The sequence below is a fragment of the Pantherophis guttatus genome, chromosome 1, assembly GCF_059756535.1.
Source record: "Pantherophis guttatus breed Tessera chromosome 1, ASM5975653v1, whole genome shotgun sequence".
Classification (NCBI taxonomy): domain Eukaryota; kingdom Metazoa; phylum Chordata; class Lepidosauria; order Squamata; family Colubridae; genus Pantherophis; species Pantherophis guttatus.
In genome coordinates this window covers 56,744,389-56,772,311 of record NC_142063.1, presented here as the reverse complement: position 1 = coordinate 56,772,311, position 27,923 = coordinate 56,744,389, and the positions used below count along the sequence as shown (strand labels likewise).

Here is a 27,923-nt window from a genome sequence, read left to right as displayed (position 1 = left end):
GCAGTATTGCAGGCTCTAACTCCACCAACTGCCAGTAATTTGATTCTGCCTGGCTCAAGGTTGATTCATCCCTCCATCCTTTCGAGGTCAGTAAAATGTAGACCCAGATTGTTGATGGCAATATGTTGACTCTGTAAAACCGCTTAGAGGGGGCTGTGAAGCATTATGAAGCGGTATATAAGTCTAAGTGTTATTGTTATTGCTATCTCCCATAATGCTGGTTATGAATTAAGGGGTTGAATGAATCTGGATGCACTGAATTAGGGAAGCTCTCATAGATAGTAGGGCTTTCTCCGCTAATTGTGGAGCAGGTACCACAATGTTATGCAAGTTGAGCCATATGGACTGTGGCTCTGAATCAGCTAATGCTTATATTATTGGGGCTGATCAGCCACCAAGTGGTTTTTTTTTTTAGGCAATGGGACAACAAAATCTGCTTCATTGTGGAAGTCCATAGTTCAGTATATACTCCCAATAAAATAATATTTTATAATGTAACTGAACAAAGTAGATCATCCCAAGAGATATTGGGGGAAATAATCAAAACTACTTTGAAAATATGGGGCTTGCTTAGTATATGTTATCGCTTTGGTCCTTAATAAATAATGTGATAATTGGAGAATTTCAGAAATGGGCTTTATTGGGGTAGATGCCTCATTTCTCTTTATCTGCTTCAGCGGAAAAGCTGGTAATCATGGCTCTGAAGGTGGATGAGGAAGCATAGTGTGAATTGAGGTTCAATCTGAAAATAGGGAATTCTCCTTGGTTATCTGCTCCACATCTTGAGTTCAGATCCAAAATCAACTAGGAGACTGACACCTAATCCATGTATAACATGTAGATATCTAGCCACCAAAACGGTGATGCAGTTAAAACTGTTTTAACAGCTCCTAACTATTATAGATTGTTCCAGCAAGAAGCATTTTTGTATTCATATATATAAAATAGTATACACACAAATATGTGTGCATCACTTTTCCAAACTAACGTTTTATGAGATAGGGCTATTCAATGTATATGTGTTTGTATGGGTAAATATACTCTCACTTTATTTGTAATGTTCTAATGAATATTCAAAAACTTCTGACTTGTCTTACTTTGGAAGTCAGTTTGTAGTTTTGAACAGTCTAGACTTTTCATTCTTCAGTTTTGTTGAAGCTGCACGTGTTCTATGAGGCTTTTAAACAAATAGTTGGAATGGTTGAATGATTTACATTGCCAGTGCCTAGCTAAATATGTAGTCTTTAGAAAAGATGTGGTTTATTTTGGCAGGATTTAAAAAACTCAAATATTTTAAACATTTGTTAAGTTCAAGCCTGCACATTTGAACCAGGAGTATTCGTTCCAAAATTGAATCTCAGGTTACCTGTCTCTTACCCTTTTGTAGAATTTGTAATCCTTTTTATTAAAATAGTCTTTGAAAAGGTGGCTTTAAAAAACAATTCAATGTAAAGGATTGTCACCGCATAAAGGAGAATCAGTATTAACTATATAAATTAGAAATGAGGGAATTTAAATCCTATATTGCTGGTCCAAATTTCTTTTTCTCTAAGAATGTACTGGTATATTCTTTCTTCCTCCAAACATTAGAACCATTTACACATCAACAAAAGAGAAGAAATATACCCCCCTCCAAAGAAGAGAAAAGAATACATGTCAGCATACTATACATGGGGGGGGGAGACCCTAAAATATAAATACTATAATAGAAATAGAGATAAAATATTCTACAGTACAGTGGTCAGAATTATGACTAGTTTTCCAGGTATTAAATCAAGATTTCTACTCTCTTATGGTTCTTTATTTTTATCTGGGTAATCCTTCAAACTGTTGAGTATTTATGTCTTTTTTTCTCACATCCCCCTTTATAAATAGATAAATTATACAGCACTTAAAACTCTGTTCAGCTTCTTATCCATCTTCTGTATCTAACATATAAAGTAGAACCTGTGTACGTTTTGATACCTTTAGTTGATACTTTTTTCTAAGCTTTCTGCTAATAATACTTCTGACTCTATTTCTGGACAGAAATTGAAAATGCCTTTGATTATGTCAAAGAATTTGTTCTGATTCTGTTTAGAACCAATAGCATCACAGGAAGCTCTGTAATATCACTTCGGCTTAAAGTCCCTATTATTGTAGACTGTCTACTCCGGCACAGAGACAAAGAGACCCAGCTCCCTTACTGTGTCTCTCCGTGCCTGTGTGACTTGGAATATTTTGCTCAATACCACAAAGTCTTTTTGGGCTTCCATGGACCTATATTGAAAAGCTGTGTCAGTATGTTTTTCCCAGAAGAAGCCTGAGTGGGGACTTTCCATATTACAAAGAAGATACCCCTTTAATGTATTTTCCCCATTGGTAGCATTTCTGAATAGAATCTTGACAAGCCTCACGGTTTCTAAAAATCCATATGATTCTGGATGTTTAGGATTCGAGGTCACAGGTTTCAATCCGTACGCTGTGGCAATTTTTTTTTTTAATTTAATACCTGCAAATTATGGTTTATTATATTTACAACTCATAGTGTGCCATGTCTAATAAATGTATTATTGATATATTTTAATAATCAGCTACTTCTGGATAATTTAAAAGCAACCCATTATCTCAACATACCGTATTTTTCGGAGTATAAGATGCACCTTTTTACCCCCCAAAAGGGGGTGGAAATTTAGGTGCATCTTATACACCGAATGTAGCCCTGCCCACCCACTGGCCCCCACTCTTTGGCCTGTGCCTCACAGCAGTTACCTCCTTGCAAGCAAACAGCAAGAAAAAACAGCTCCTTTCAGCTTCAGCATAGGTTAATTGGCACAAGTTGATTAGATCGGCCTCCTGACTCTCAGCTGATTTGCTCTCAGCTGTTTTGCGCAGCTCTCTGCTGCTTGCTGCAAAGAGTGTTGGAGCAGATTTTTTTTCCCTAGCTATGCTGAAAAACGAAACTGAAAGTAAAGCAGGCTCTTTGCTGCAATGTGGCACAATAAGGCAGAGAGATTTCTTTTTCTTTTTCCTCACCAAAAAGGTAGGTGCAAACAATGGGAAATTTAGGGCAAAAGAGGAGAGTTCAAGATTTTAAAACACAAAAGAAAAAAGGCAAAAATAAAAATGGGAAGGGAGAAAAAGAAAAAGAAATGAAAGAGAAAGATGTTATAAATATTTAGAATTGAAATATGAATAGTAGTAAGAAATAAATGGGAAATCATGTTTGTAAAAATGAAATGAATAATAATTGGAATATTTTTCTATATGGGCAAAACTTTGGGTTATTGGGAGAGTTTAAGTTGTGAAAATGAGTAACATAAGGGGAAAGCTCTATTTAACTAGGGAATTGTAATAATTGAGATACTATTAATTGTATATTGTGTTGAAAGCAGAAATGGTTAAGTTGTGGTTTGGAGGAATATATGGGGAAATTATTTGGTTTATTATTATTGGTAAATATAATTAATTGATTTGTAAGAAATTGGATTGCCTGGAAATAATTGGAGTATTCATGTTCATATTGATTAATATACAAAAAAGATAGTTATATAACTAATTGATTTATATAAAAATGTTGAATTTGTATTAAACAACTGTAATATTACATAATTAACCAATGTGAGGATGGATATAAAAATAGATGACAATGGGAAGGGGTATAATATAGAATAGAAGGGAAAAATTGAATTTGATTAAGATTAGAGATGAGGATGAAAGGTAATATTGTTTTTTTTAAAAAATAGATGAGGAATAAATATGGCAAAAAGGAAATATAGAAATTGTAAATTTAATTGAAATGACTAAACACTGTTTAAATTTGTGAACCAGCCAAATACTCTGTTCAAAGAAAATACATGGTATGTTTGTATGTGTGTTTGTCTAAAAAATAAAAAAAAACTTAAAAAAAAAAACAACCAAAAAAGGTAGGTGCGTCTTATACTCCGAAAAATACGGTACTTGCTATCATGTTGGGTGAACCATTCAATGCCTACCCTTTTCCCATAGGACTAAAGGAAAATCCTTATCTTAGAAGAATTCTGCTGATAAGCGGGAGTGATATATCTGACAAATCTTACAATGAACAATCCACACTTCATTGTCAGAGTTCTTGGCAAGCCAGTAGAGTGTGTCTCTGGCACATTTTTTTTTTTTTTGACTTCTCAATTCCTGCATGACCTTCATTTAGATGAGCTAAATTGGGGTTGTGGTGAATGAGATATGATGATAGTCTAACCTTGAGAAACACATCATTTTATTCTGAAAGCTGAGGCAAGACAAACCAAAAGTTTCTGTACATTTTCTTGAACTAATTCACAATCCTCCTTAAGAACTTCATCTGCTTTGGTGGCTCTGCAATCTGTGGTCATCTGTGATGCTTCATTGAATGGCTCCACTCAATGCCATTAACAGAGTTTCAGGATCACAGTTTCTATCAATATTAATTACAATTTAGAATATCCAGAATTGTGTATAACACACACACACACAAACCAAAACACTATGATAAAGTTTCAGACTTAAGCTTACTGTTAAGGTTCATTGTATTATTACTCTATGCATACACATTGAAAAAATAAAGCAATTTTAAAAAGAATTAAAATACCAAAAATTTAAAAAAGAACTATTAGTTCTAATCTTTCCCTTTTTATATATTTGCTTGTTTATAATATTTGTAGACATTTAGCCCCCCTTAGAAGCCAGATTATATTTGCTATGCCACATGATGCATTGTATGCATGGGAACCATTCTTGCTTAAATTTGGTTGACTTCTTTTGTGTATATATGATATAGTTCTGCCTTATGCCATTCTTCAGGTTTAAGTTCTCAATCAGACATTAACAGAATTGTATCTTTCTTCCAGTGTTGAATAAAATTTACTCTCAGTGCTGTAATCATATATCTCAATAAGTTATGTTTCTCATTGAGTTGTGTAAGATAATACCTAGTAAGAAAAGTGGTTTCATTTCAGATTTAAATTTTCTGTATGTCTAATACTTTTGGGGTTTTTATATGCACAACACATGTGACAAAATGTTCCTTCTATTTCATGGCATTTTCAACATTTATTACTGTATGATTTATCTATCATATTATTATGATATTATTGAAGGAAGTTGTGTAGCATCTGTAGAATATTTTCTACCAATTTTACTTTATATTGTAATTTGATGTAAATTTTACAGATTTACTCCGTAATTCTTCCCATTGCTGTGTTGTAACTATTTCTTTAGCAATTTTCATCCATTTTATCATACAGTTTTTTTTTGTTTAGTCTATTGTTGTATTATAGTAAAGTAAAAGTTTATATATGTGCCCCAATAGATGGTGTTGGTTTGGTATGAACATTTCCTTTTTTTTTTTTACCTTAATACCACTCCTTCCCTTTTGAAATCTGATGTTTTATTGTTGAGATTGTCAAGAGTCTTTCAATTGATAGGATAAAAAATAATTAATCAATTAATTATCTCATAACTGCTCAGTAATGGTGCAATTGTCCTTCTAGCCTAATGCTGACTTTCTGTGATCTAACAGTGCAATAACACTCACATTTTCTTCTTTTAGCATATAGCAGAGGTTAGTTGCCAAATGTGGATCTTTAGTATCCCATCATTCTGCACAGGAATTCAGCTTCACTTCTGACACCATCTGTTGTTCATTTGGGAGGCAATAATGACACAAGGGGTGAATTACATTTATTAAGATCAACTTTGACTCAGTTCTGACCTGAAACAAGAAGAAAGCTTAACATATTACACAGAACATACCATTACTTCCTACATCATGAATAAATAGTAACTTCCTCACATTTTGGTTTCTCTATAGTATATAATATGTCCACATGCCAAATATGTGAGAGTTACATTGGATATTAGTACACTTTCAGTTGCCTTTTAAATCTTTGGGCATTTCATCAATGTAACCCTACCTATATGCTAAGATTTTTCTCAGACTTCTTTTTTATCTATCTTCCTTCTATTAAAGTTGGTAAGGCTGTTGAACAGTAGTGGTAGAGTTTTGGGTTAGCAAAAAGCGAGGCAAAACAATATACTCTCCCCTTATTTATTCAGCCTATATCCTGAATACATATTGCAGGTTCTGTTGTAAGGAGATGGTGTGAGTTTTTAAAATTGGAAGAAAAAACATTGATCTGTTCTATCCCACTGACACTACTCTGCTACCCAAAAATGCAAATGATCTGCAAGCTTCAGAAATGAGAGTCAAGCAGAATAGTGAAAAAAATTAAGACTGATTAAAAATAAAGAAAGGCAAACTAATGTCAACAGGGACAGCAGCCAGTCTTAAAATTAACAATCAGGAGTGCGGTTTAGGAACAAATGGTAAGGAAACCAGCCATCAGGAATACACCATGGACTTGAAAAGAGATTCAGATGCCATGACAATATCTGCACCTAAAAAGATCAAAATAGTGCAAGCAATAGTTTTCCTATGACACTCTATGAAAGTGAACTTGAACTTTGAAGAGGCAGGATCCAAAGAGTATGGATGCTTTTGAACTCAGGTGTTGGACAATCTCCCGAGAATACCATGAATAACTGAGAAAAACCAACAGATGAATTATAGGACAAATCAATCCAGAATTCTCATTCAAGATACAAAGGACCAGATTCAAATTACCGTATTTAGGACATGTTATATGAAGATGGATGTCTTTTGAGAAGTCTATAATGCCAGGAAAAGTGGGTGGAAAGAGAAAAGGAGGAGCATCTGCAGCAAAATAAATGAACTGATACAGCAGTGAAGGGTTGGAAGACCTGAAGGATCAGAGGTTGGGGACAGATCATCCTGGAAAAAGTCCAGCTATGTGGTTGCTGAGTGCTGACTTTGCAGGTAAGTAGATAAGTAGATAAATAGGTAGATGTAACACAGCTCCAAGTATTGGTCCCTACTCTTCAGTGAAAGTAAGAGCCTTGATAGTACAGGGGTTTAGTGCACCCTGTAATTAACACAGCTGCCTGCAATTTCTGCTGGTTCAAATCTCTCCAAGGCTCAAGGTTGACTCAGCCTTCCATCCTTTCTAAGGTAGGTGAAATGAGGACCCAGTTTGTGGGGGCAATAAGCTGACTTTGTATAAAACAGACAAAAGAATGAAGGCTATTGCTTAACGCATTGTAAGCCGCCCTGAGTCTCCGGAGAAGGGCGGCATATAAATCAAATTAAAAAAAAAAAAAAAGTTAAATCCAGGTAATAAGAGCTCTTGCTTGGAGGCAAAAAAAGACTCCTGCTGTTGCAATACTTTGGCAACATTGCCATAAACTGATGTCCCTAACATTAATTACTGAGGCTATGTTGCATGGACTATTTGCAGACATGGAAATCTGTGCATGGGCATGATTTTGCTCAGTTTTATTTAGTAAAGTTTTATTTATTTTATTTTATTTAGATAACCTATGACTTGTTGGATCACCCTTTGAGAAAAAGATAATGCACTTTGATGTGACCAGAATGAACATTACATTTTCCTGGATGGTATTGCTATTGTTTTGAGCAGTAGCAACTTCTGAATTCCTGCTAGTTTTACCTCTTACTTTGCTTGTGGGAAACTGGCAGGGAATGTGAGAAATCATGATCTTACGACCACAGGAATGCTACAACAACCAGACTTTGCAAATAACAATAGTCTGATCATCATGAAAATTTGAATTCCACAGGAACAATGGCTCTTGGATTTTTTTAAAATGCATTCTTAAGTTAACGGATTTGAGATATATTGATTCAAAAATTATTCCAATATAATGCACCATTTGAGCTGATTAGAGTATACAAAAAGTCCAATACAGTGAGAATTTTAGTACTGTATGCATGCATGTGTATTTTACTTTGTGTGTATATATGTCATCTTCCCTCAGGGACATAGGTTTTGATGCTAATTCTTTTTCAGTCCTTAGAAAATTCCTAAATTGTTACTCAAATTTAATGCTTTTTCATCTCTTCATTTTTTAGTCACTGGAGTTACATCAGTGTTTTCGTTTGTTACTAATCCATTCAGATAAATGTTTGGCAAATTATGAACGCAATGAATTCCTGACTCGGCTCTATTGAGGGTTTTTGCTTCATTTTGTTTTTGCTATGGCATCTATCAAAAAATACAGATGTACAAATATACATTCCTGGATTCAAGACAAAAGGGGAAACAAACAAAATAAAACCTTTGACCTATAGAACTCAGATAGTGGAGAGCATATTTCTAGAGCATTTGGTTGGAAATGAAACATGTTGACCAACATTTTCCAAAACAAAACAACTGAAAGAGAATTCCAAAAAATTAAGATACATGATACAAAACTGTCTGGGAACTGCTGAAACATGTAAGTCTGGAGGTCTAGAGCTTTGTTCTCCAGTATTTGACTTTCACAGATGTTGCTTTATTGTTTCACAAGTTCTTTCTGTAGCATGGTGGGCGTGTTCTCACTCTACTATTTATAAAAATCACCCTCTGAAATATGAGGCCATGAGCAAGCAGGATTTTGAGAAGTTTCAATAGGTTAGAAGAATCCCCCCCACACATTTTTACCCTTCCTGCAAATAAAATTAGCAATTCTTAACAGGGTCATTCGGGTTACTTGGCAAGAGCAGTTTGCTCGGCATCACTTAGCAAATAAGCTGCCTGCCTGCTTGTGTATAACTTCAAACGCCACACAAATAATTTCATAGCCAAAAGTTGAAAGGTTGTATCAATCCTAGGTTTGTTTATTTGATTATCTGTTCTCATGCGTCTTCTGAGAAATCATTCAGGTGGTGAATCTACGATGAATAATGCAGAGTAATGCAATAAAACGGGGATCAACTGGCCTCTCCGGCCTGGGAAAACTCAGAGGATCACAGTTACCCTACGATTGCCCAGTCAATCGGCTTTTAGGGATTTGAAGAAGTGCTGACATTCTTTCCCAGTAAATCACTAATAAAAATCTTTCTTAAGAGAAAGTTGTCATTGCAATTTTAAAAAATTCTTGCAGTTGAAAAAGTATCACAGTTTACATACGATGCTAAGCCATGGTTTAATCAATGAATAAATCATTGTTGAATAGATTCTCACATATGGAGTCATAAACCTTGGCTGACAAATCACAATGGCTAGATTAACATAGCCTGTTTATGTGAGAATAAGTTCATTGTATTGATTTTTTTAAAAAAATTTGAACATGTTTAGTAATGCATTGTAATTACCCTATGTATGTGTATTAGAAAGTAAATCTTGAACCAAGAAGGACCAGAAATGCTACAAAATTAGGCTTTTATAATTTTATGAAATTGCCCTGCCCCATTGATACCATTTTACTAAGAGTTCAGGAATCAGTGCTTTTCATTTTGTTAACAATCCCTCGTTTTTGTTTTCCTATCAGTTTCTCCTTTTTTTTTAACCAGATATATCTGTAAAGAGATATAAGAAAGAATAGCTGCGCTGTCTTTTCTAAATGGTCTCACTAGGTGCCCTTAGTCTGAAAGTCTAAATAAATGCACATAAGAAGAATTGAAGATAATGCTTGGCTAGATATTGCAAATTATTTCCAAAATATAACATTTTAAATCAAGGTATCTATAGAGCACTTTTCTCTTTCTCCCTGCCAAAGGAAATGTGTCTCTCTTTGAAGAAATTGTTTTTTTAAATAAATAGATAGATGATGAAGAAGATTAGCTAGGTAGGTAGGTAGGTAAGTAGGTAGGTAGGTAGGTAGGTAGAGATAGAGATAGAGATAGAGATAGAGATAGAGATAGAGATAGAGATAGAGATAGAGATAGAGATAGAGATAGAGATAGAGATAGAGATAGAGATAGAGATAGAGATAGAGATAGAGATAGAGATTGGATGGATGGATGGACGGATGGATGGATGCACTGTAGTAAGTGCTTTGGTTTTATTTCCAGGGTTTCTCTAACTATATCTTCAATTTTACTTCAGAGTTCATGGCTATTCCATTTTGAATTCACAATTTTCACATCCTCAGTTGTACGGGTAGTCTTTAACTTACAACAGTTTGTTTAGCGGCCATTTGAAGTTACAACAGCACTGATAAAAATTACTTATGACCATTTTTCATACTTACAGCATCCCCATGATCATATAATCAAAATTGAGACACTTGGCAACTGACTCACATTTATGATGGCTGCAGTGCCTCAGGGTCACCTTTAGTGACCTTCTGAAAAGCAAAGTCAATGTGGAGGCAAGGTTCACTTAAACAACCATGTTACAAACTTAACAGCAATGATTCACTTAACAACTGTGGCAAGAAAGGTTGTAAAATGGGGCAAAACTCACTTAACAACTGTCTTGCTTTGCAACAACAATATTGAGCTATATTGTAGTCGTAAATTGAGGACTACCTGTATCTGCAGCATTAATCTAACGTTGTGTGTATAGGAGGGAGAGGTCCAAACCTGGTCTGGCAGATTTCTTAAACCAGCTTGGATTCTTGGCTCACAAGTGTCAGTCCTGATATTTAGTGGAGATGTCAGCTAGAAAAAGAGGTAACATATCAAGTACTGACAAATAAACGTATACAATAAAACTGCTGTTAATAGTATATTGTCTGTTGTGAAACACAAATGCCACAAGTGGGAAGATATGATGTCCTCTTCAAATTCACACAATTTGTCTACAAAAATGAACACATCCATGATTACACCAAAAGAGAAGAGAAAGAATATGACTGTAAATTTTATAGGTCCTTAGTCCCATAAAACAAACCAACATTTGAAATGAGGACACCGAAGACCATCAACCTTTTTAAGTGATCTGTGTGAGAGAAGAAAACTTTGAGAATTGTTGGTCTAAAGCATAACTTTCCTGTCATATGCCTAGTTCAGCCCTTGTCTAATTAAATTATTCCTTTTACAGAGCTTATTTTCATGAACAAGCAGAGGCTGGCTTCAAGCCTACTCCACACAGCCAATGACAAGCAATGTGACTGGTCCTCCTCTTTTTCAATAATCATGTTATGTCTGCACTGCTCCAGTCATTAACTGTCTGTCAAAAGAACAGCTCTCATCAGGCTGAATATTTCTCATTTAAAGCTTCACACATAGAAGTCTCATTTCCTTTTAAATGTCATAAGGTATGACATCAGGCTAACCTCTTTTTCCTTCCCCTCCCTTCTCTAATGAGTGTCAAATCTCTTCACAGCCATTTCAGGTTTTGTATAGATATTATCTAAATCCTCCCTGAGCGACATATTTCGGGCAAAAAACTGGTCATGTAGATGTTCCTGTTACTTAACTCGGTTATATCCTTTTCTTAAGTAAATTTTGGTAAAGTTCATTCCAAGGTTTAGAAAAGGCCACTATTTTCCATGTCTTCCAGCCAAAGTACACATTTAGAAATCATCTCAGACTTATCCCACCCAAGGCTATATAATTTCAGGAAAAAATATATATAATGACCAAAATAATAAATCTACATTTATAAACATCATAATCCTGAAGGTCTTACATGTCAGTGGGAAACTTTCCATTGAGTCTTCCTGCAGGTAGCATTATTTTCTCCTATTATTTTACTTACTTTTTAATGCAATTTAGTGTTTTTAAAAGTTTGTTAAAATGTTTTTTAATGTTTTTAAAATGTTTTAAAAGTTTTTTAAAAAGAAGGCAAAAACTAAAACTAATATAAAATAAGAAGGAAAGAAAGAAAAAGATATCAGATATCAGAAAGCTGATAGTGCAAGAAAGAAAACAAAGAAAAGAAGAAAAAATATAAAGAACTGGCTTCCTATCTTCACAGCAGTCAATATTTTTTTAAAAAAAATTAATTTATATGCCGCCCTTCTCCAGAGACTCAGGGCAGCTTACAATGCGTTAAGCAATAGCCTTCATACTTTTGTATATTTATATAAAGTCAGTTTATTGCCCCCACAATCTGGGTCCTCATTTTACCTACCTTAGAAAGGATGGAAGGCTGAGTCAACCTTGAGCCTGGTGAGATTCGAACTTACAGTAATTGCAGACAGCTGGTGCTAATCACAATGCTTTTAGTCTGCTGAGCCACCAGGCCCTTGTAATTTATAATTACAATTATAAATTTATCTATTTGTCTATGGTTACATGATTCTCTTCTTTCTATGATGTATTCTGTCTGATTATCAAAATCATAAATCATAAATTCACTTTTTTCTTTTATACAAATAGTCCATAAGGGGTCTCCAGGGAATAATAAATGTAGATATTGTCTTTCCTCTGATCAAATAAGTCAATTTAGCCTTCTTAGCAAGTTTTGTCATTCCTCCATTGCAGTTAATGCAAAATCTTTTCACCTTTGTACATTCCCTAATCTCGTTGCAATTATCATTTACAAAACAAAAGCCCCATAACTTTTTTCAATTGTTTGTCCATTAATCTCATGACAATCCTCTGCTCTCCATTATATGTTTAGTTTTAAAATCCTCTGAATTAGTGTATGTATTTGAATCCAACATTTTCTGGCTTTTTTACATGTCCACCAAGCGTGATAAAATATCCCCATTTGTTGTTCATATTTCCATCATAAACGTGAAGCCCTTTATAGTTTTTTTTACAAACCTTATAGTTTGTAAACAATTTCTCTGACATACACTATATTATATCATTTCGCAAAAGATAGGTTGTTTTTTCATGGCAAAAATATTTGTGGGAGAGGACTTCAAAACAAATATTTTCCCCCACTAACAAACTTGAAGCAGTTTAGATCTGAGGAGACTGTGCTACCTGTTAATCCTTTTGAGTGAGGGGGGGGGAAGGATCCCATTAACAACCTTGATTGAATTTCTCACAGCCCAACACTAATTTTGTTGTTGTTGTTATTCTTAAACTGAAATTGACTATAGAATTGCTCAAGCAGTTCTTATGAGAGTTCATACAACAGGGGCTTCCATACAAAGCCAGCAGCCTATGAAGAAGGAGGAGTCTTGTGGGAAATTATACAGTTCTATACAGTGGTGAAATCCAATTTTTTTTACTACTGGTTCTGTGGGTGTGGTTTGGTGGGTGTGGTGTGGTGTAGCTTGGTGGACGTGGCTTGGTGGGCATGACAGGGGAAGGATACTGCAAAATCTCCATTCCCTCCCCACTCCTGGGGGAAGGATATTGCAAAATCTCCATTTCCACCCCACTCTGGGGCCGGCCAGAGGTGGTATTTGCCTGCTGGATTTCACCCCTGGTTCTATACTTTATAACTCTATCAAAGGTTGTTAGGAAGGTGGGTTTAGGTCCCAGATAATTTCAGATTTTGCTGGCTAATGTGCTTTCAGAGAAATGTCAAATTAAGAAGACAGTTAAAACGAACTATCAAAAGTAATTTAGAAACAGGAAGTGCAGGCTGACACATAGAAAGTCTTTTGTGTGAGTGTGTGAGTCAGCTTAAAGTTAGATGTCTGGAGAAAAAGCCATTCACACTTTCAAATCCTCTTCTCTTCACTTGACAGTGAAGCAGAATTCATAATTCTGGCCATCAAAAAGTAGAGGAGATGAGAGATAGAGCAAGGAATGATTCTTTTGGTATCTACTTTCTTTCTTTTTCTTGCTCTGGCTACCCACAATTAGGTTCTCTATTTTGTTTCTCATTCCATCAGGGTCAGCTGCGGGTAGGAAAATCCATTACCAATTGTTCTGGGGTGGGGGTGGGGGTCTTGAATGAATGGCAGGATCCCAGGATGGGGGCTTTAGCCATCTTTCAAACTGCCCAATTGAGAGGCTCCAAACTGGTACACTGACACATGGTTTGTTTCTGAACACAGGTCTCTAGATCATCTTACCAGTCAGGCAAGCTTGATAACTTGTCTATTCTTCTTCTGTAGGAGTGGTAATCCTCTATTTAAAAACAGTCCAGTGGAAGGGCAGTATGGCAGTGGAGTCATGAGGTGTAAACACCTGAACTTCCTCCATTCCATTAACCTGTCAGCTAGTCTATTTTTGGACAGATTTCTGGAAGTGGAATCACAGCAACTGGACTTTTCTTTTGGGTTTTCTGCTTACCTGAAGTAGCTTCTTCATATAAGCAAAAAGGCCAAAAGAAAAAAAAAGTCCAATTGTCATGATTCAACTTCTAGACAACTCTACCAGGATGATGGAGAATTTTCATTGGCTTTTTGGACAGATGTTTACTCATACTAAAGACAGAGAGATATATCGCTCTTTCTATCACTTAGGCTAGAAAGGAAAAATGGGAGAACTCTTAATACTTATTTAACAAAATGTCTAATGTGCTCTAATTCTGAAGGACATCGGATGGTAAAGATAAGAAATTAAAATTGCAGGATTCAGTATAAATAGGCAAAGAGCTAATCTTTACCAATGATCTCCTGTGAGAATGCCCTCACCCATCAGCTCAGGCTATAGTCTGAGGAATGCTGGCAGTAAGTGGAAAAGAGTATCCAGGAATATCCCAGGAGGACCAAAATGGCAAAATAGCATACCCTTGCTACATTAACAAAGGGGGAGCAGAGATAAAGGCAGAGGCCACCACATCCATGCGTTGTTGCTGAAATTCTTGAACTATTGAGCAGTACCGAGGGCCTTGCTGATCCATGAAATGGTGTGAATTGCAATACATCAAACTGGTGGATATCAATGATTTCTGCTGCTGCAGGAGACCTATGAAGTATACCTACCCAAACAAAGGGTTTGCATGGAAAGATGCCTTCTGAAGATGATCTACAGTGAAATGTCAATGGACGCCAGCTCCAGCGATCAGAGGGGAGAAAGCATGCCAACAATTGCATACACTGGCTATTTTAAGGCTTTATAGAAAAAGAGTTGTGTTAGCAATAGATCAGGCATCTGGTAACATTTTGTCAATAAACACATATTAAATGGTGGAAGCTGCAGCTCACAAAAATATATACCTCTTAGTAAAAAATATTGGTGGGAAAAGGTTGTTTTCCAAACTCCAGATTGTTACCTAGTATCAGTAGAAGCATTGTCTACAATGAGCTGAATGTCACAGACTGCATAGCTCTCTTTGTGCTATCAGAAATCAGAAAACATGACTTTTCTGAGGAACTATTTGTTCCTCAGGTACTTCCTGTTCCTCGGGTACTTCCTAAGGAACTACCTGTTCCTACCTGAGGAACTCTTTTCTGAGGAATTACAGAAACTACCAACCAGGCAAACAATCGTGCAGTATAAACAACAGCCTAATCAATGAACTATCAGGGAGAAAGCAATGCGCCCCCCCCCACAAATACAGATAGGGCAAGCTACTGTACATAAACAAAGAGCAAACCCTACTCCCTTCTAGCAACTAAAGATGCTACTTATTCTGAAAACAAAACATCTGCAACTTAATAAGCAAGCTCAGAGAGTGCCAAGGACTCCACCCACCATTTTAATGTGCATCAAGAAAAGAGAGAAACAACACTGCCCTTGCAGTGGACCAAGGGAGTAATGCATTTACCAAACAGCATGGTATCCACATGGCATAGGGGCTAGTTATTTGAGGGATCACCTGTCTCCCATAACATTTGCCTGGTCAATCTCATCCTACAGGGTTGGCACACTCCAGGTTCCTTCAATTAAATAATTGAAGTCATTTCCCAGGACACTAGAAGCACATCTTCTCTGAGGTAATGGCTGCCCCCTGGAGCAAGGTTCTTCTTGATATCTGGATATCTCTCACTCTGCTGTTGCTTAGAAGAGCAGTGAATCCCTGGCTCTTCACCCAGGAATTTTTTATCTTTTTTTTTTTTCTGATTTCATTAGAATTTGTTTAGTTGTTATGAGCTGCCCAGAATCATTGAAAGTCAGGTGGCATACAAGTTTAATAAATAATTATTGGTGCTGTTATTTATTGGTTTACAACAATGTGAAATCACAGTTGCCAGTTCTTTAGCTGGTGTTGGCCTTCATATGTATTGAGTTCTTCCGAGGGATCTAGAATGTTGTAATATATCAGCATAGTATCTGAGCAGATCCAAGCAGGGTAGCTTTTGGCAATTGACAGATGGAAATTTTGTAAATATTATCATTTGTATTGGCACAAGCAGGCCATGCAGATGAGCCCTAAGCCTAGACAGCCAACCATGAGAGCAGAACTCAATTGATATATGCCAGATATCTTCCTAAGATCACGAAAGACAGCCATACAGAAGCTTTTTCATTTGATATAAATGGGCTTAAAAGCTCCCCAGTTAGATAGACTGGGGTTTCAAGACGTTGAGCCAGGCTGGTATCAACCCAGCAGAATTATTTTTTTTTTCTAGGGACAGTTAGAAAAAGAGGCTGTTGGGAAGTCTCAATTTGTAATAGCTAGCTAATGAACTTTGTGCCCATATGGACATTAAAATATGAACCTCTCATACAATAAATCAATGTTTTGGAAAATGTGGTACATTTATTATTTTTCTTGTACTCTAGCTGCAGGTAGTAGGGTTTCTGAGCTAGCTTTAATGTCCTTTTGAGGCTTACAACCAGTAGTGGGTTCCACCTACCTTCGCTACAGGTTCGGAACTGTGAGAGAGCGTGCGTGTGTGCTTGCTTCGCACATGTGCAGAGCATCCGTGATGACAACTGGGCAGGTAGGCGGAGCTTCCTGCCACCGCCACTATTGGTTCGCCTCCGGTAGTGGGCAAACCGGTAGAAACCCACCCCTGCTTACAACCACAGGTATGTTCTAATGAATTCTAGGAGTGGTTAGAGTTGCATGTTAAGCAATGTTTGTCAATTCAACAAATTCAGGTTGCCAGAATTCCCAGAACTCTGGCATGGTTCCTGGGGAATTCGGGGAGCCAAAGTCCGTACATCCTAAAGTTGCTGAAGTTGAGAAACACTGCTTTAGAGTATTGTTGTGAGAATAAAGTAAACATACCATTTCAATATTCAGACTGAAGTAATGGTGGCACTGGTGATAAATATTAGAGCTTCTTTGGGGTTTTGGAATGCTAAGGGGAATTTAAAAGCTACCAGAACTAGCTGTCTAGCTACCTGTCCCAAAGAACGTATAGTGTAAGAAGACAAAACAGGGAGGCTCAAAGGCCTGCCCTGTAAAAGGAAAGTAGTTAATCTTGTTAGTTCTGTATTCTGGTGGTTTTAATTATACTGTAACATGAGCTAAATCAAAGGATTACCAAGTGCCATAAGAGCAATGGTTGGGTGGTTCGTGGTGGAATGCTAGTTGTGAACAGCTAAGAACAGCTAAGAACAGAGTTCTTGGCAGAAATCTGATGGGAGGGCAAGGGGAGGAGGATGTTGCCTGCCACCTTAGAACAAATGGGAGGAAAACTGTTCCTGGACTATAAGAAGAACATTAAAATCTGCATGATGAGAGAGAAGACAAGAGTTAGCTTTCTGGGTATAAAGTGAGGGAAGCTGTAGAGAATATTGATAGCTAGGCTATTGCACAATGCTTCAGTTTTACGACCAAGCAGCACAAGACATCAGAACAAGTGGGCACATGCAGATAATCTTTGATTTACAACCATTTGTTTAGGAACTGTTCAAAGTTACCACAGCACTGAAAAAAGTGACTTATAACCAGTCCTCGCACATATGACCATTACAGCATCCCCATGTGATCAAACTTTGGACACTTGGAAACTGACATGTTATTTATGATTGCTGCAGCATCCCAGGATTGGGTGATCGCCATTTGCAATCTTCTCAGCCGGCTTCTGATGGGGAAGCCGGATTTGCTTATCATGATATCAAAAAAGTTGTAAAGCTGGGTGTGACTCACTTAACAACTAGCTTGCTAAGCAACAGGAAGTTTGATCTCAATTGTGATCATAAGTCCAGGACTGCCTTTGGTGCTGTTTTCAGTGCTGCTTCAGGTAAGAGGGCATGTACTCACATTAAGAATTTGGCAACGGAAAAGCAGGGGCACCTTTACATACCCACAAAAAAATGCCTTTATACTTCCATATTTCTGCCGGATACATTTAAAAAAAATACTTTGCCAAAATATTATACCAGGAAGGAGAACCAGACTTCTTCAAAAGCAGATCCAGTATTTCATTTCTACAATGGCTGGTTCATTTTTGTACCACTGACGTCACCCAGTGAGAGATAGCAGGACATTCGAATTAGGACTTTCTTGTCTTTTGAATTACAGATATGAAATGGATGATTGGAATTGAAAAGAAAAATATACACATTTTTTGGCAAATATACTTGGCTCAGTTTTACTAATTGCAAGGGTGGTAGGGAATAGAACTTGATGTCAGGGTAATTATAGCCTGCAGAAGCCACCTACATTTCTTGGTTGGAGGTTCCAAGTATCCATTTAATCAATCCAAAGCCTCAAGCTTAATCGGATCTTTTCATAGCTGCCATGCTTCTGAAGCCAGACTTGCTTCTTCAAAGGGGTAAATACCAGGAGCCAGGTTCATGTCATTCTAAACCTTAAACCTGGATTAACCAAATACAGTTCTTACGCTTCATTGAATAAAATAAACCATCCAAATAAATAAAGCTAATTATGGATTAATGTGTTGGCTTGGTGCACACAACATGATAAGATAATGGTTGTGTTCTCATAGCTATATTAACTACAAACTACTAGCCCAATTTAATCTAATCTAACATTCTACAAATTGAAGCAATATTTACCAGGTCAATTCCTGTAATATTGATCTGAAGGAAGCACCAGATTAATACTTTGCAGAGGTTGTGCATCGTTAATACAAAGTATTAAGAAATTGTTCATCAGACAGAATATTCAGGTTTCCTGTGCCTTCCTAAGTCATCTCCAAAATTAAAAAAAGAAAAATAGTCCTTTAAATCTATTATTTGTGTGCTAGTGCTCACCTCTTCTTGGAATTTAACCTTCTTTTGAACCATGGTTGCTGAAAGAAAGGCACTTCAATGTATTGTTCACTTGCTCCACCCATTCCAACTCTTATCTAACAAGAGTCATTACTACTGTAGCTTTCTAACTTTGGCAGAGTAAAACTCAACTCTTAACAGGTAAATTCTTATACACCAGCCCTGCTTTCTGTGGGTAATATATTTAATTTCTTAGCTCTGGAAATAAATGATCAAGCTCTTTCTAGACAACATTTGTATAATTCATTGTGTTGAAAAATATTGTTCAATTCAACTACAATTATTTCTAAAAATCACATTGCAAATTCTGGTTGCAATAATCTGCATAAACCCTTCCTGGTCACCTGATAATGTTTGTGTGTGGGTATGTATGTGAGAGAGTATATGCCCAAATCAGGAACAAACAAAGCTTTTTAGCTGGGCTGTTGCTGGTAGGATTGCATGAGGAAGAGCTATGTTTTTAGAATGACACAGAAATGTAGACAGAGAAATCTCAAAATTATTTCCACTTGGAAAACATTGTTCAAACAGTTTTAAAGTAGTCAGTGGCTTCATAAAAGTGGGAATGTATAAGCTGATTAGATCTGTGGAAGTTATCTAAAGAAAACTTTATGGATACCATCTCATCCATTTTCATGAACAAATGTGGAGGGTAAATAATACTGTTTAATAGAATAACAGAATAATAGAAGGGACCTCAGAGGTCTTCTAGTCCAAACTCCTGCTCAGGTAAAAAACCCTACACTATTTCAGACAAGTGGTTGTCTAATCTCTTCTTTAAAAGCTTCAGTGGTGGAGCATCCACAACTTCTGGAAGCAGGTTGTTCCACTGATTAATTATTCTGTCAGGAAATTTCTCCTTAGTTCTAGGTTGCTTTTCTCCTTTATTAGTTTTCATCCATTGCTTCTTGTCCTGCCTTCAGGTGCTTTGGAAAATAGCAAAATTGACTCCCTCTTCTTTATGGCAACCCCTTAGATCAGTGTTTCTCAACCTTGAAGCTTGAAGATGGGTGGACTTCAACTCCCAAAATCCCCCAGCCAGCGCTGCTGGCTGGGGGATTCTGGGAGTTGAAGTCCACCCATCTTCAAGCTTCCAAGGTTGAGAAACACTGCCTTAGATATTGGAACACTGCTATCATGTCACCCCTAATCTTTCTTTTCATTGAATTAACATACCCAATTCTAGCAATCATTCTTTATAGGTTTTAGCCTCCAGTCCCTTAATCATCTTTGTTGTTCTTCTCTGTACTCTTTCTAGAGTGTCAACATCTTTTTTTACATCATGGCAACCAAAGCTGGATGCAGTATTCCAAGTGTGGCCTTACCAAGGCATTATAAAGTGGTATTAACACTTCACGTGATCTTGATTCTATTCCTCTGTTTATACGGCCTAGAACTGTGTTAGCTTTTTTGGCAGCTGCAGCTCACTGCTGGTTCATATTTAAATGATTGTCCACTAGGACGCCAAGATCCCTCTCACAATTACTACTATTGAGCCAGGTACCACTTATCTTATACCTGTGCATTTGTTTTTTCTTGCCTAAAAAAGAACCTTCCTTTTTTCACCATTGAATTTCATTTTGTTCGAAAGGGCCCAATGTTCAAGATCCTTTTGTATTTTAAGCCTATCTTCTGGAGTGTGGCTATTCCTACCAATTTGGTGTCATGTGAAAATTTGATGAGTTCCCCACTTATCGCCTTATTTAAATAATTGATGAAGACATTGAAGAATACTAGGCCTTGGGGTACCCCACTGCATACTTCCCTTCATGTAGATGCAGTTCTATTGAAGACTACATGCTGAGTGAGGTTGGTCAGCCAGTTAAAAATCTATAGAAAAGCATGCATCACAAATTGTAGATGCCTGTGTGGTTTTAATGTGTACATGATAAATGTCTGATATATTCTTGTGTGGTCTCTCTATTATGTAATTGTTTTATGTGCTCCTTCTCTGGCACACAAATATGCATATGTATCTATATCCCATCTTTGTTCAGGGCACATACATAGTACTTCATCCTCCTATATTCCTTTACAATAATCCTGTGAGTTAAGTTGGGCTGAAAGTCACCAATTGAGCTGCTGTGGTTGCAAATGGAGTAGAAACAAATACAGATAGTCCTCGACTTACAATCACAACTGAGCCCAACATTTCTATTGCTAAGTAAGATAGTTGTTAAGTGAGGTTTGCTCCATTTTAGCAACCTTTCTTGCCAAGTCGTTAAGTGAATTATTGTAGTTATTAAGTTTGTAAAAAGGTAATTAAGTGAATCTGGTTTCCTCATTGGCTTTGCTTGTCAGAAGATAAGGTGTTCACATGACCCCAGAACACCATCATTAATATGAGACAGTTGCCAAGCATCAGATGTTGATCTTGTGACCATAGGGATGCTGCAAAGGTCATAAGTGTGAAAAACTGTCATAAGTCATTTTTTTCAGCATCGTTGTAACTTCAACCGCTCACTAAACTTCAAACAGTCACTAAACAAACTGTTGTAACTCGAGGACTACCTGTACATTAGCTATCATACTTCAGTCCTTGCTCATCCACCCGTCAATTACTCCCTACTTTGAAACTGACTGGTCCTACCTGCTAAATAAATATATTTCTGGAAAGGAAGGAAGGGAGGGAGGAAGGAAGGAAGGGTTTTTCTGCTAAATTCCTGCAAAGAAACTCAATGGGGAAGCCTGCAGGAAATTGGAAGTTGCTCCTGCTCCCACTGCTTTTTTTTTTTTTTTTAATTTGATTTATATGCCACCCTTCTCCGGAGACTCGGGGCGGCTTACAATGCGCTAAGGAATAGCCTTCATCCTTTTGTATATTTATACAAAGTCAGCTTATTGCTGCCACAACTGGGTCCTCAATTTACCTACTTTAGAAAGGATGGAAGGCTGAGTCAACCTTGAGCCTGACGAGATTCGAACCTGCAGTAATTGCAGGCAGCTGGTCTTAATAACAGGGTGCTTTAGACCACTGTACTACCAAGGCCCTACCTGTGCTTTTGCCTACCTGTGCTCATTCTGTTTCTCTGTTTAGATAAAGAAAGATCTCTGAAGCTATGACCTAGCAGGGCATGGATTGTCTAGTCACTATTAAATAGCTGACACATAGTTTTGTTTTGAATTGGAATAAAAAGCATATTTTGTGTGTTTCTAAAGCATACACAACTACTGTACAATAACTTGTATTCATTGAAGCTCATCTCATTCTTCACTGCATGAATCACTGTTCTGGAAATACAATTGGAGACAGGAAAGGTATTAAATCAAGTGATGCCCATATGAGAAGATTTTCAGTGGCCCACTCCATTTTTTTTAATGGAGTGTATTTGTCTTTTTTCAGTATGAGTCATTAACTGATTTTTTTGTGGCCCGTGCCATGCCTTTTTGCATACATTTTATCCTTGTATATATAAGATGACTAATTTAACTCTCAATGTACATGACATTTATGGAATACAAACAGCTTTCTTAGAATAAGAACAGCTCCTTATCCCACTGAGATTATAGGTGGGGAAACAGAAGTGAGGTGAATGTCAGTGTCACCCTCAGGACTGAACAATGTTATTTGAATTGATAACTTTCTTTTAGCCAAACACATTCCAAATAGTATGGGACTAAAATTAAGAGATCTCCTTGTAAACCACCTTGAGTTCTCAAAGGAAACATGGGGTGAATGGCAATGATTATGATAGCCAGATCTAGAAGCCAGAGCTGTCATTCAGTTCTCCTAATCATCTTTTTTAGCCTACTAAAATCACATGTGTACAATATGGCTAAGATTCCTATTCTTGATTTCTGTTAAGTACCCCTTTCTGTGCCTTACAACATCTTGGGGTGATGCTGCCCATCAAATTTGTTGATTATAATAGTTGGACTATAATAATGCCAGCCAATATGATTAATGTAAAACTGAATTGTTTCAATTCAGGGAATTGCATAATTGTATAAGTGTGTTGTGCAATGCTAGCGAAAGCCAGTGTGATCAGTGACACAATATATTTGGGGGTGGGTGGGTGAGGGAATCAGATGAATAGAAACAAAGGAAATAGACTGTGATGATGCTTAAAATCTTTTAAAGTTCCTGAAAAATAATTCTGCAAACAGTAAATATTCTTTCAAGAAAAGCTGTTCCATTCTTCTATTCACCTTATTATTATCAAACAAAAGAATAATCTGGGAGGAACTAACCACTCACCATAAACTGCCAAAAAAGAGTACCATTCTGGCTTCTAACCCAATCAGTGCATGCAAATCTATGTATATATCCCTCAAAATCTGTGTTTGTAAAGGATTACTCCCTAATAAATGTCCTTAGCTGAATCTTGTTACATTAAATTCTTTCCAGACTTGTCTTAAAAATTAGAGTTAATAAAAATGAAAAAATAAGTTGCTTTTTAACTCCCCTTATTTTATCACCAGTTTTGTTAAACAAAAAAGAAATCAGTAATAATTAAGTAAAGTTTAGATAGATGATTTTGCACTACACGGTTATTTAAAATAATAGCCTAATCAGTTTTGTCCACCTTTGCTTCATTTCATTGAGATTGAGAAACTATTTCTCTTTATTCTTTCTGCTATATAACTAATAAACAGTATCCAAAAGAAATGGCATTGTCAGCATGTGTTGTATCTTATGATTTATGATTGTATTTTATGATTATGATCATGATTTATCACTTGTTGCCTAAATGTACATTGAGAGCTTATCCACCGGAGACAAATTCCTTATGTGTCCAAATACACTTGGCCAACAAAAAATTATATTCTATTCTATTAAGAAATATCTCAAGGCATTAGAAAGTAACTAATTAATTTTCACATTTATTAACAGTCAAGTCCAATATCTGTTTATACATAAGTATATCCCATTGAGTTAAATAGGATTTACTCTTAAGTCAGAATGCATATCGAAGACTGTAGCTTAATTGTTGAAGCTTAAAATGTAGCAGTTATGTGTCACATCCTGCAGAGACATTCACAAATGTAATTTGACAATGCTGGCCATAGAGATTGCTTGGGAGGAAATGAGAGTCTGCCACATTAGCAGCAGTATGACCTGAAAATCACCAGTAGTGACTGCACATCCTAGAAATTACATTTGGAATCTGTCATCTTTGATTGGATTCACAAAAACCCATAAAGAAGAGAGCAACTGTTTCCTGTCAGGAATCAGGCCCATTAGCAACTTCTGTTTTGGAGTTGTTAATTGTTATGTCCTGAGGTTATCGGTACTGATAAACAACTGCTACTTTTCAACATCAGAAAAACATGGTGTTGTATTTGCTTATCGGAGACATTGTAATTCTGATATAGATCATGCCTTCCTTATGATGCTGCATTGGGGAAGGTGATATGCCAACTTCTACAATTCAAGGAGTTTGCTTAAGTTCCAAACCAGAACATCAGTAGACACAATTTAGGTTGCAATATTTTACCTCCCTACCTACTTTGAAATAATCTCTTTTGAATTTAGGCTTACTTCTGAGTTGACCTACAGAAGAGTATTTCCTTGAGTTTCTTTAGTCCAATATAATGTTTGTAGGAAGAAAAGTTAAGAGCAGAGGAAGAGCAAGTTTTCAACAGCCAATGAACTTCTATCAGAAGAATCCACGAAATTGGATTTTTTTTAATAAAACAGATCTATTTTGAGTTACATTTTACCAATCCTTACTAATATAACTAACATAACACTTCCATTTAAAGGGGAAAATTCAGCTATCTTTCCTAGTAGTGATGGAAGAAAAGTGCTGCCCCATCAGGTTCCTGGTTGCCCAATAGGAAGGTGGGCTAAAAGGTCTCTTGTAAAATATGGTCAGATATTAGAATAAGACAGTCCAAATACTTTATCTGGATGACACATCAGCCTGAAGAGAGAGAGAGTCCTTATTTTAATTCCTCCCCTCCATCTGATTTTGTTTTAACAGCCTGCCGGAGGAAAAGTTCTGAAGAAGTCAAATACTTGTTCCCAAAGTTGTAATGTTTTAGTTGGTTCTAAAAAGCTTTTGTCTTACTATTGGATATTTTTCTTCTTCAAATGAGCCAATACAATCACTATTGTTTTTTCTGGCTGGGTTCACTGACTGCAGCTTTCTCTTCCATCCACCTTCTTATCCTTTCCTAAATTGCAGGATACCCCTCGAAATTGAGAAAGCTTGCTCTATATTTTAGGACATTAGTTTATTCTAATAAATATGCTTTATATATCTGATATACTCTGATTAATGATCTTAAGTATGAAAGGTTTCCTGTGAACTGTAATAAAAATGAAAATATTTGCAACCCTGTATCTGACACACAAGCAAACCTGCTCAAGTTTAACAAAGTAGTTTTTTACCATTTGACTTTCTGAAAGTATTTGTTAAGTGTCTTCAGCTCCTTTTCAGTATTTCCTTTCAATGTAAATTTTCAAAAGGTAACAGTATTAGGCAAAATTATTAACTTTTAAAATTCTTAAAAAATAAGGGCCTAGCATAGAGCCAGACTAAGCTTCTTCTGCATTTCCAAAATGTAATCTAGGAAAGTTTAGGAGATGTATTTTTTCTGTAGCTCCCCTCTACTCAACTGATACAACTTTTTGTATATCTTAATCTCATTGCATTTGAAGCATTTGAGGCAGATAGTTGTCCTTCCCCCATGAGAGCTCAACAACTTGGAGCAGCCTTTAGCATCTTGGCTGATCTTAGAGTAATCTCATTTCCAACAACAAAACATTTTTCCTGTGTCAGACCCTGGAAGTGGATTGTGCAAAGGTTCCAGATAAAGCCTGGCTTTAAGAGGTGTGCATCATGACTGCATGCAAGACAGAAAAAGCTTGTCAGATGCTAGAAACTGCATGAAATGCACATTCCTAAAGAGAAAAGTCTCTCAGATCACACATTTTGATTTAGGAATTTTTATATCACGATCCTGTTATGGCTGTGAGACAGCAATAGTTCTTTGTTGATGACAACGGCAAATATATTCTGCCCATACTTAGCATATACCATGAGATATATTTTTTGGCATTCATATTGGGCTTTGGCAAATCTAATCAGTTTAAAGGAGATTCATTTGTGGCTCTTTAACCTCTCCTGCCTTCAGTCACACTAACTTGATCTCAGTTGGTACAATCTCAGACACTGGCTGGACAACTAAAAAGCAGAATTGGGATTGTCTCATTCAACCCATTCTAATATCAGAAGGTACAAATCAACCTATCTTAATATGGCGCCCTCAAATGTGTGGAAGTACAACTCCTATTATGCCCAGTTAGGGAAGATGGGAATTGTAGTTCAATACCTCTGGAGAATGCCAAATCGAATAAGGCTAAATTATGTGAATAAGCAGTGCTAGACAGTAATGTTCTTAGAATATCACTTCGATCTCACTTTTCTTCACTCTTATCTTTCAGTTACCACACTCATCCAAGCTCATCATGTCAAGGTTATTCTCTGGATTTTTGGGCTTTCCTCTTCACATGAAATCCCTGAAACTTCCAGTAGAGGCATCGAAGAACAGGAAAAACTTCCATTGCTAACACTTCCATTTAAAAGTAAGTATGGAATTTTAACCATTAAATATTTGCCACTTGTTTAAAATTGTACTTCTGCCTGTGGGTGAAGGAGCTGTCATTTATTGCAAAACAGTTTACTTTGTCTTTCCAGTGCTACAAATGCAGGTCAGGCTCTGCATTTAGTTTATAAGCATGTACCAAATAAAAATAATGTAGCATTTGTCTGCAAATTTGTACCCATTCACTTGAATAAAAATTCCAAACTGCCATAAATGTTTTTGAAAAGAAATCAATGTGGCAACCATAATTTTTAAACTGCAGTTCAGACAGTTCTCCAGCCAGAATGGATTTGGCTGGCTAGGGTGACAGTGTGGTAATCCAATATGTGTTAGAAAAATTGTAAATTGTTCTCTGCTAAATACTTTGGCTGCCTTTTATGTCTGCACAATTTGGGTGGCTGAAAAACTTCAGGATTCTTCTAATATATTTCCTACGGGGTCTTTTTTGTTTGTTTTTCCTTAAAACCTTTTTAGTGACTGCAAGCAGAGCAGGAGTTGGTATTTTCTCTTGATTTATTAAACTGACTGAGGACAAGCAACTAACACTTAAATAATTGTCTGGAAGCCTTTTTGAAAATCAGACATGTTTGCTTTAAGTAATCACTTGTTTTCCACAGCAAAAGAAAAGGAAGACCATCAGGAGTGGCTAACAGTCCACTGCAAAACTGCTTTTGACCATCGATGTTTATCCTCGTGAAAACTGACGGGGGGGGAACAACAACACTGCAGTTGCGTTTGTCAAGGACCTTAAAGCTGAAACAAACCCCCATTTTTGTGGTAGGCCACGCCGACAGGCCCAAGGCTTCGCGCCCAAACGATGGCTCTAAAAGACGCCGACGGAGACGCGTTTCCCACAACTCCCTCTTAAACCCAGCTCGCACCCCAGCGCAACCACTCTGAAAATTGCAAGCAAGGTTGCTGGCCGCCTCCTGGGGGCAAAAGCTTCTTAAACGCCCGTTATATTTGGAGGCTGAAAATACACCTCAGGCACACAATCCCATTTCCTGGGCCGTCTGGAAGCACTCCGTGCTTGCTAGAGGAGCGTGCCTTTCCCAAGGCCTGTCAAAGGGGCCTAACTCAGCTTTCTCCGCAGCAAGCTCCGAGCGAGTGGCTCCCCCCTCCCCGCTTTCTGCCCAGTGGGGCGCCAGGGCCTGGTGTGGAGGATGGGCCGAGGATGGCAGCTGCTTTCTACCCCCCCAGCTCCCGCCTGAACGACCTTCCAGCTACTTCTCGCCACAACTGGAGGCTAAAAGCCCAACTGGACATTCATTACTACATAGGGTATCATTGATTTGGAAGAGTTCCTCCTTGGCCTGACTTCTCCTTGCGCCTACATCACATTCAAGCTAAATTGAATTGTAATTCCACTCATCTAGAGGGCAGCCAGGAAAGATGTTAAGGGAAGATGATGGGAGTTGCAGTCAGGCATATCTGGAAAGAGCCTTACTAGGTATGGTTGTTTTTTTTTTTAAAAAAAATGTTTTATTTGATTATAGAATAAAATACAAAAATACAAAAGCAAATAGGCAGATACAGTGGGGAGGAGAAGGGGGAAAAAAAGAAAGGGAGGGAAAAAAAGTGTTGACTTCTGATTCCCTCTGTTGCAATAGAATAAAGCATTAACATTGAACCTCAAAAC

General features: G+C 37.0%; 1 long non-coding RNA gene across 1 annotated transcript; it reads left to right on the top strand.

Annotated features, from left to right (window-relative positions):
* LOC132710688 (uncharacterized) lies at positions 1–27,923 on the top strand. The gene is made up of 3 exons (XR_009621394.2): positions 1–86; positions 26,124–26,264; positions 26,902–27,923. It is a non-coding gene; the product is annotated as an uncharacterized LOC132710688 (long non-coding RNA).